Consider the following 10,467-nt stretch of genomic DNA (forward strand, 5'->3'; position numbering starts at 1 on the left):
GGGTCGTTCGGGGAGGGGGCCCGAGGAGAGGCCCGGGACGGCAGCGGGGGGACGCTCGGGGAGGGCGCCCGGGGCGGCGGGGAAGGGGCGGGGGGCGCCCGGGGAGCGAGCCTGGGGCAGCGGGGGGCGTGGGGAGGGTCCCGGTATCGCCCCCGAGCGGCCGAAGGGAGGGGATGCGGGGGTGCAGGCAGTGCAAGGTTGGTACCGGTACCGGGAGCGGGGGCGGCCACGGCGGCCTGCAGCCCCAACCCGCCCACCGGCCCACCTGCTCAGGTGCCCGCAGGCCAGGACTCCGGTAGAGGTGTCTGCGGGGCCAAACCAGCCGAAAACCTGCCCCGGGGTCACGAAGCAGCTGCGGGACCGGGTGAAGTCGACACCTTCCTACCACAGGAGTTTATTTCCGTAAGAAAAGCCTTTTCTTTAGCCCAGGACAGCAAGGCTGTCACAGCAATAGTCACTACTATTAAGCAAGTATAACTTTGCTATTACTTGCTGTGCTGTCTTGCACCAGTTGCTGGCCTCTCTGAGCCGGCTACCTCTTGTAAAATGTGTATAAAATTACACTGGTCAGCCCTAAGGTCTGTGGAGCGCTTTGATCATCCCTTACATTGTGTAATTCCGCAATGAGTCTGGGGTTCCTACAGGGGATTTCACGGGCACCACGTATGAGTGCTTGACCCTCGGTTCCTGATCCAGCACAACGAGTTTCCAAAAATAAATGAGCTCTTGTAAGTGAAAACGCTTAACAAAAAGCTTTGGGAAATGTAAACCACTGTTGATCACATTTCTGTGTTACACTAGACATTACTGATAATTATTCTGTTTTTACTGCTAATAAGAGTAAGAGCAAAGCCAAGACAGGAGCCAGAAGACCAGGGTTGAAATCTGGGCTCCACCCATCAGCAACTCTGAGATCCCGCAAGAGAGAACCTTCTCAGGGCTGTCCTTTCCTCGCTGGAAAAATGGGGTAAAAATAGGCCCCTTCCTCTCTCTGAGGGTTGAAGGAGTTAGCATTTGTAAAGTGAGCGATACATTGGCTGGTGCATGGTCTCTTTTCCTTCCTGAGAATCCATCCAATGTTTTGAGCATCTTTGTTCCCTTGGGTAAAATGGAAGGTCAAGAAATTGTTGCCTTAAGTTCAGAAGGTAATTAATGCTCTGTAAAGTTAGCTAAGTAAAGCCACAGGGGCTGTGAGACCCAAACTGGAAATAAATCCAAGAGGACCAGAGTTAGGAAGAGTTTGGGGAAGGGGAAACTGCTAAATGGCCTGATTCAAGGTAGTAATGATTGCTACTGGAGTGAGGGAAGGCAGATAATTTTTTTAAATCAATTTAGTTGATTTTAAAATGTACTTTAAAATAATAACTAAGGGGCACCTGGGTGGCACAGCGGTTAGGCGTCTGCCTTCGGCTCAGGGCGTGATCCCGGCGTTGTGGGATCGAGCCCCACATCAGGCTCCTCCGCTATGAGCCTGCTTCTTCCTCTCCCACTCCCCCTGCTTGTGTTCCCTCTCTTGCTGGCTGTCTCTATCTCTGTCAAATAAATAAAATCTTAAAAAAATAAAATAATAACTAAATATAAGTTCACTGAAATATTCTTCCTCAACATGAATTTTAGTGGGTATGTGCCATTTCACTGCCTGGTGGATGATCATGTTTTAACCAACCCCTACTGTTGCACATAAACATTGCTGCCAGTATTCATTATTATAAGAAATATGGCAATAAATATCTCCATCCATGATTATTTCATCCAGTATTCATCCATGATTATTGCCTTAAGCCAAGTTTCCAGAAGTTGAATTTCTAGGTCAGATGATATTAGCATTAGTAAGTCTTTTCAGAGACATATATAATATACAGACACACACACACATACACAAACACACATATATATACACTTATATATGCTTACATACATTTATACACACACATTCGTATATATACATACATATATACACTCACATATAGATTACTTTCCCAGCACACTCACCAACACTGATGATAGTCCCAGTTTCCCAAAACTTGCTCTATAAATTTAACAATTCCTTTTATTGCCAATTTGGTAGGTTAAAAACCAGTATTTTGGCAAAATGGCAGACCAGGAAGTTCCAAGCTCTCATTTCCCCACAGAAAAGTGAAGAAAACAACCTGAAAGTGTCTGAACTAATTTTGTAGGGGCTCTGAACACCAAAGATTTACAGCAACCAAGTAAACATTCAAGCAAGAAAAAGACATTTAAAATTGCAGGAAAGTTTTCTGGCGTTTTTACTTGCATGGCCCCATGCCTTCCACAGGGTAGCAATGGTCTTGGCCTTTAGCAGATAAGATCCTGTTTTCCAGTCCCCACATACTTACTGCCTTGGACAGGCCTTATTTGCATACGACCTTAGAATCAATGGTAAAGGGAGTCCATCAGATTGAAAGGACATAACGCTAGACTAGAACTCACAGCAGGATGAAGGTGTAAAGATCTATCATAAAGATAAATACATGGGGAAATACAAAAACCAAAATTTTAATCTTGATAGTAACTCTACTTTTTATTTTCAATAGGACTTAAAAGACAAATGCATACAAGTAATTATGTTATAAATATATAACTGGGGGGCACCTGGGTGGCTCAGTTGGTTAAGCGTCTGCCTTAGGCTCAGGTCATGATCCCAGGGTCCTGGGATCGAGTCCCCTGTCAGTCTCCTTGCTCAGCGGGGAGCCTGCTTCTCCCTCTCCCTCTGCCTGCTTCTCCCCCTGGTTGTACTCTGTCTGTCTCTCTCTCTCTGACAAATAAATAAAATCTTAAAAAAAAAAATGTTACTGGGTACAGGGTATAAAACCGTAATTTGTGATATTAATAACTTGAAGGGGAAATGACTGTAAAGTGTAGAGTTTTTGTATGCAGTTGAGGTGTTCAAATCATTAAAATTAGACTGTTGTAACTTTAGGATGTTATATGTCATCCCCATGGTATCCACAAGGAAAATCTCTATAGAATATATAGAAGAGTATATATTTGAAGGGAATCAAAACATGTCATTACAAAAAATCAGCTGACCAGAAATAAAGCAGTAATAGAAGAGAGACAAAGCTATAAGACAAAATAATAATAATAATAATAATTTTTTAAAAAGGCAAAATGGCAGTAGTACATTCCTCCTTATCAGTGATTATTTCAAATGTGAATGGATTAAATTGTCCAATCAAAAGGCAGAGATTGAGGGCGCCTGGGTGGCTCAGTAGTTGAACGTCTGCCTTCGGCTCAGGGCGTGATCCTGGCGTTATGGGATCGAGCCCCACATCAGGCTCCTCCGCTAGGAGCCTGCTTCTTCCTCTCCCACTCCCCCTGCTTGTGTTCCCTCTCTTGCTGGCTGTCTCTATCTCTGTTGAATAAATAAATAAAATCTTTAAAAAAAAAAGGCAGAGATTGGCAGAATGGGTTTTTAAAAATAATCCAAATATATATTGTGTACAAGAGACTCACCTTAAGTCTAAACATGGAAACAGACTGGAAGTAAAAGGATGGTAAAAGATATTCTATGCAAACGGTAACCAAGAGAGCTGGGTAAGCTACTTAGATAAAATAGACTTTAGTTTAAAACTGTTGTAAGAGATAAAGAAAGGCATTATATATTTTTAAAAATAGTCAATTCACCAAGACATAGCAATTGTAAACATATATGCACCAAATAAAGAGCCCCAAAATATATGAAGCAAATATTCACAGAATTGAAGGGAAAACTAGTTCTGTAATAATACTTGGATACTTCAGTAGTCATTTTCTACAGTAGGTAGGAAACCCAGGCAGAAGATCAAGCAGGAGATAGAGAACCTCAACCATACTACGAATCTGTTGTGTCCAACAGACGCATACAGACCACTCAATAGCAGCATAACACACATTCTCCTCAAGTGCACATGGAACATCCTCCAGAAGAGATCACATGTCAGGCCACAAAACAAGTCTTAATAAATTAAAAAAAATATTTCAATCATTCAAAATATCTTATCACAATAGAATGAAGTTAGACATCAAAAATATAAAACAGGAAAATTCAGAAATATGTCAGAATTAAGCAACATGCCATAAACAATGGACAAATTAAAGAATAAATCACAAGGGAAAGTAGGAAATAACTCAACAAAAATAAAAACATAGCAAAACATGATATAGCAAAAACAGTGCTAAGAGGGAACTGTATACATGTAAATATCGGTTATAAAAGAAGAAAAATCTCAAATCAATAACCTAACTCTAGGCCTCAAGGGGAAAAAAAATGAAGAGCATACCATCCCAAAGCTAGCAAAAGAAAAGAAATAATAAAGACTAGAAAAGAGAAAAATAAAATAAAGAATAGAAAAATCAATGAAATAAAAAGCTGAATCTTTGAAAAGATCAATATTAAGAAACTTTTAGCTAAACTCACCAAAAAGGAGAGAAGACATAAATCACTAAAACCAGAAATGGAAGTAGGGACATTACTACTGATTTTACAGAAATAAAAAGAATTATAAGCGAATACTACAAATGATTGTACACCAACAAATTGCATCACCTAAATGAAAAAACTGATTTCCTGGAAACACAATCAACTGAATAATGAAGAAATAGAAAATCTGAGTAGATCTATAACTAGACATTGAAGTAGTAATCAAAAAACCTCCCAACAAGGAAAAGCATGGACCAGATGGCTTCAATGGTGAATTCTACAAACCATTTAAATAGTAACATTAATCCTCTAACTCTTTGAAAAAATTAAAGAGCATGAGATCAACATTACACTACAGACCATTTCCATTATGAATATTGATAGAAAAGTCCTCAACAAAATAACTAGCAAACAGAATCCAGACAAAGGATTATATACAATGACAAAGTGGGATTTATTCCTGGAATGCAAGGATGGTGCCACATATGAAAATGGATCAGTGTAATATATTACATTAATACAATGAAGGCAGAAAAACTACATGATTATCTCAATGTATGCAGAAAAAGCACTTGATAAAATTCAACAACCTTCATGACAAAAACACTCAAACCAGGAGTGGAAGGAAACCTCTTCAACACAATAAAGGCTGCATACAAAACCCTAGAGTTAACACCACAGTCAATGGTGAAAGCTTGCAAGTTTTTCCCTAAAATTAGAAACAAGAAAAGAATGCTCACTTTTGCCACTTCTGTTCAACACAGTACTGGAAGTCCTAGTCAGATCAATTAGGCAAGGAAAAGAAACAAAGGGCATCCAAATTGGAAAAGAAAAAGTAAAATTATCTCTGTAGATGATATGATCATATATGCACAAAGTCCCAAAAATTCCACATCCAAAAAAAAATCAACAATAAAAAACCTATAATACCTAATAGATGAATTCAGCAAAGTTGCAAGTAGAAAAATTAACATGCAAAAATCAGTTGTGATGATGGCAGCAGGCCATGCACCTGCAGATGACTGCAGCAGGCCTGTCCCTTTAAAGACCTCAGCAGTAGGTCCATCCATAGCCCCATCAGCCAGCACCCTCCAAATCTCTGACCACTCTTTGGAGAGGTCTTTCCCTACTGAAACCAGCCAGTAAGAACTAGGAGGGGTAACTCCTTCAGATGTACACCCACCGTCACTAGGCTAGAAAGATCATGAATAATGACACCACAAAGAAACCTAATAAAGCTAAAGAAACAGAAATCCATGAACTACTTGACAAAGAACTCAAAATAATTTTCTTAAAGAAGTTAAATGAAAGGGGGCGCCTGGATGGCACAGTGGTTGAGCGTCTGCCTTCGGCTCAGGGCGTGATCCCGGCGTTATGGGATCGAGCCCCACATCAGGCTCTTCCACTATGAGCCTGCTTCTTCCTCTCCCACTTCCCCTGCTTGTGTTCCCTCTCTCGCTGGCTGTCTCTCTCTCTGTCAAATAAATAAATAAAATCTTTAAAAAAAAAGAAGAAGTTAAATGAAAGAACAAAAATAATTATCCCTAATGAACATAGGTGATAAATCCTCAACAAAATTCTAGCAAGCTGGATTAAACGCACATTAAAAGTATACCATGACTAGGTAAGATTTATCCCTGGGGTGCAAGGATGGTTCAAATTATGCAAATCAATCAATGTGAGACACCACATTAGCAGAATGAAGGATTAAAATCACATGATAATTGAAACAGATTCAGAAAAGCAGTTTACAAAACTCAACCCACTTTCATGATAAAAACGCTCAATAAAATAGGTACAGTAGGAATTTAGCTTAACACAAGAGAGGCTGTTTACAAAAGCCCATAGCTAACATACTCAGAGATGAAAAGCTAAAAGCTTACCCTCTAAAGTATGTAACAAGCCAAGAATGCCCACTCTTGCTTCTCCTATTCCACACAGTACTATAAGGCCTAGACAGGACAATTAAGTAAGAAAAAATAAATAAATAAATAAATAAAGGACATCCAAATCAGAAAGAAAGAAGTAAAATTACCTCTGTTTACAGAAGACATGATCTTCTACATAGAAAGACTAAAGATTACATACACACATATACACACACACTTGTTAGAATAAATGAATTCAGTAAAGTTGCAGGATACAAAAATCCATGTACAAAAATCAGTTGCATTTCTATACACAAACAATATATCCAAAAAGGAAATTAGGAAAACAGTCTTATTTACGATAGCGTCAAAACCAACAAAATACTGGGACACCTGGGTGGCTCAGTCCATTGAGGATTTTCTTTCCCTGTCCCTCTTCCCTGCACGTGTGCTCTCTCTCCCTAAAATAAATAAATAAAACTCTTTTTAAAAATTACTCAAAATTGGTCAAAGACCTAAACATTAAAACGATAAAATTCTCGGAAAAACACAGGGGAAAAGCTTCATGATATTGTATTTGGCAATGATTCTTTTGGATATGATACCAAAAGCACAGCAACAAAAGAAAAAACTTGATCAATTGGACTTCATCAAAATTTTTAAAAAATTTTTCATCAAAGGACATTAACAAAAGAGTGAAAAGACAACCCACAGAATGGGGAAGATATTTGCAAATCATATACCTGATAAAGGGATTAATATCCAAAATACATAAGGAACCCCTATAACTCAACCACAAAAAAATCCAAACAACCCAACTTAAAAATGGGCAAAGGGCTTGAACAGACATTTCTCCAAGGAAGATAAACTTATGGCAAATGAAAATATGCTCAACATCATTAGTCATTAAAGAAATGCAAATAAAAAACCACAGCGAGATACCACTTCCCACATACTAAAATGGCAATCACCAAACAACAGAAAATATCAAGTGTTGATGATGATGTGGAGAAATTGGGACCCTAGTACATTGTTGGTGGGAATGTAAGATGGTTCAACCACTGTGGAAAACAGTTTGGCAGTTGCTTAAAACGCTAAACATAGAAATACCATATGATCCAGCAATTCTGCTTTTTGGTATATATCCCAAAGAAGTGAAAGCAGGAACTCAAACATATACTTACTTGTACACCAAGGTTCACAGTAGTAGGTATTCACAATGGTGAGAAGGTGAAAACAATCCAAATGCCCATTAACAACTGAATGGATAAATAAAATATGGTATAAACATAAAATGGAACATTATTCATTCATAAGAATTCTGACACACAACAGAGATACGCCTAGAAAACACACTTTGTGAAATAAGCCAGACACAAAAGGATATTCTGGGCTCCACTTGTATGAGGAACCTGGAGTAGGCAAACTAACAAACAGATACAGAAAGTGAATTAGGGGTTACAAGGGGCTGGAGACGGGGGAATGGGGAGTTACTGCTTAGTAGTTACAGAATCTCTGGAATGATAAAGTTTTAGAAATAGTGATGTCATGGTTGGACATCATGGGAATGTAATGAATGCCACAGAATTGTACACTTAGAATGATTACAATGGTAAGTTTTATGTTGTATACATTTTGCCAAGACAAAAAAAATGTTTGAAGAGAATCTATTTAGAAATCTCAGAAATTTTAAAAATATATTGTTGAAATAAAAGGTCTGAAAGAGTGAATTTTAATTCAGAAAATGCAGGCTATATACCTAATTGGACCTTAATCCTAAAAACAACTTAAAACTTTGGATAATTATTTTAAACTTAGAATTATCAATCGGTAAGAAAGCTGGGGATCCTCTGGTCAGGTCACAGAAGCAAAGAGGTGAGCCTAGAGAGTGACGACCCCTTCATTCTCTTGGGGGCCTTTGCCAGACCAGAGGACCTGCCTGTGGGATTTCACAGCTACAGGTGTCTGAGGAACAGAAAACAACCCTTAGGACCAATCCAAGGCAGGGGCTCTAAAAGAGCAGCCTCCATCCCTCGGGTTGGGTCTCCAGAGGGTCATACCCACGGTTTTGACAGTGAAATTGAAATAACTGGCCTCCACCCCAGAGAAGAGTTGACTGTCTCCAGTCTGGTTCAGGAGAGGATTACCTCTGAGAATATGGAAACCACAAGTGGCTCCTTCAAGGTTGTGCAGCCTGAATTCACACCACCTGGGTAATCTGAAAACTGAGAACAACTTTAGAGTGATCCTGGGTTGGGAGTGATTCCAGAGCCTGGCAGACACACACAAATTTCCTCTGGAAAAATCCACATTTATCCTGGGCATCAGGGAATTTATGAAATAAAATTCCAAGAAAAACAAAATTCCAAAGAAAAATTCCAAATATACTTCCAGAGTCAAAAATAACACAAACGGAAACAAGGCACCATGAATGAGAAAAAAAGAATCAACTGGAACAGACCTTTAACAATTTCAGATAAATGGACTTATCAGACATAGACTTTACAATAATTATGTTTAATACTTTAAAACAGATAAAAAATAGCCATGAAATATATACAAAAGCAGATGAGTTTGGAAAACAATCAAAATTTAAATAAAACAGAATTGAAATTACAAGCGTGATGGATGGGTTTAATAGCAAATTAGACACACTGAAATTAGTGAAATGGAAAAAAGAACTGAAAAGATGATCAGTAACAGAGCAAAAAGTCAAAGAGAAGGAAAATATGAAGAAGGGTTAAGAAACACAGCAGATAAAGTCAGAAGGTCTAACATATATATAATCATGGACCCAGCCGGGAAAAGAGGAAAAACGGAGAAGTAATATCTGAAAAGATAGTTACCAAGAATTTTCCAGAACTGGTGAAAGATACCACCTCACAGCGTCAAAGGGCTAAACAAATTAGTTATGTAACACCTGGTTACATAAGAGTGAAATGAATAAAACTAAGAGGATGGACTTTAGGTAAGAGGAAATTGGCAGATGGAAGATCTGGGCTGCATGAAGTAATAAAGAGCATAGAAAATAGTAATTTAAACAAACATTGGCTTTAGAAACAATAATAGTGTATTGTGGGTTACATTTTTTAAAAAATTTTAAAGCAAGAGTTGTAGGAAAAGTAATGGTCTCCCAAAGATGCCCATATCCTAATCCCCATCGCCTATGAATACATCATGTCACATGGCAAAACAGCACAAGTCCATCATCTTCCAGTTCTGTAGGTTAGAAGGTGTCGGCAAGGCTCTGTTTCTTGCCATAGGCCCCTGGGGAAAATTCTGTTCCCTTCCTTTTCCCAGTTTCTAGAGGTGGCCTATTGATCTCATCTCACGGCCCCCTCCTCATTCTTCAAATCCAGCAACCTTGCATCTCCTCATCTTTTTTTCTGCCTCCTGTCTACCTTCATGGACCCCCAATGACATTACCCCTTACCCTAATCCAGATAATTGTTTCATATTCAAGTCAGCCGATTGCCAACCTTAATTCCATCTGCACCCTTAATTTTCCTTTCCCATCATCCAGTACTTGAGAAACATACACAAAAAAACCCCATAAGCATAAAGAATACATGAAAAAAAAAAAAGAACTTGACCTAACACACATATACAGAATATTACACTCAATATCTATAGACTATACATTCTTTCAAGTGCTCATGCAACACTCATTGCCCTCCCCCCTTCCCTTCTGGTAACCATCAGGTTGTTCTCTATATAAAAGTCTATTTCTTGATTTCTCTCTCTCTTATTTTTTTCCCTTTGTTTATTTCTTAAATTCCACATATGAGTGAAATCATATGGTATTTGTCTTTCTCTGACTGACTTATTTCAATAAAGGGTTAGTATCCAGAATATACAAAGAACTTACACAACTCAACACCCAAAAAACAAATAATCCAATTTTTAAAATGGGCCGAAGACACGAACAGACATTTCTTCAAGGAAAATAGATGGATGGCCAACAGACACATGAAATGACGCTCATCATCACTTATCATCAGAGATGTACAGGTTTATTTCTGAGCTGTTCTATTCCATTGGTCTAGATGTCTATCATATACCAACACCACACCATTTTGACTATTGTAGCTTTGTAGCAGGTTTTGAAATAAGAAACTATGAGTCCAGGTTTGATCTTTTTTTCAAGATTGCCTCAGCTATTCACTGTCCCTTGAG

General features: G+C 38.6%; 1 long non-coding RNA gene across 1 annotated transcript; it reads right to left on the reverse strand.

Annotated features, from left to right (window-relative positions):
- Positions 1-6,725: 6,725 nt before the first annotated feature.
- Positions 6,726-8,655, reverse strand: LOC117803053. Its single transcript, XR_004626634.1, has 3 exons — positions 8,439-8,655; positions 7,476-7,550; positions 6,726-6,752 (listed from the first exon to the last, which is right to left on the reverse strand). It is a non-coding gene; the product is annotated as an uncharacterized LOC117803053 (long non-coding RNA).
- Positions 8,656-10,467: the final 1,812 nt, after the last annotated feature.

This window comes from Ailuropoda melanoleuca, chromosome 1, assembly GCF_002007445.2.
Source record: "Ailuropoda melanoleuca isolate Jingjing chromosome 1, ASM200744v2, whole genome shotgun sequence".
Classification (NCBI taxonomy): domain Eukaryota; kingdom Metazoa; phylum Chordata; class Mammalia; order Carnivora; family Ursidae; genus Ailuropoda; species Ailuropoda melanoleuca.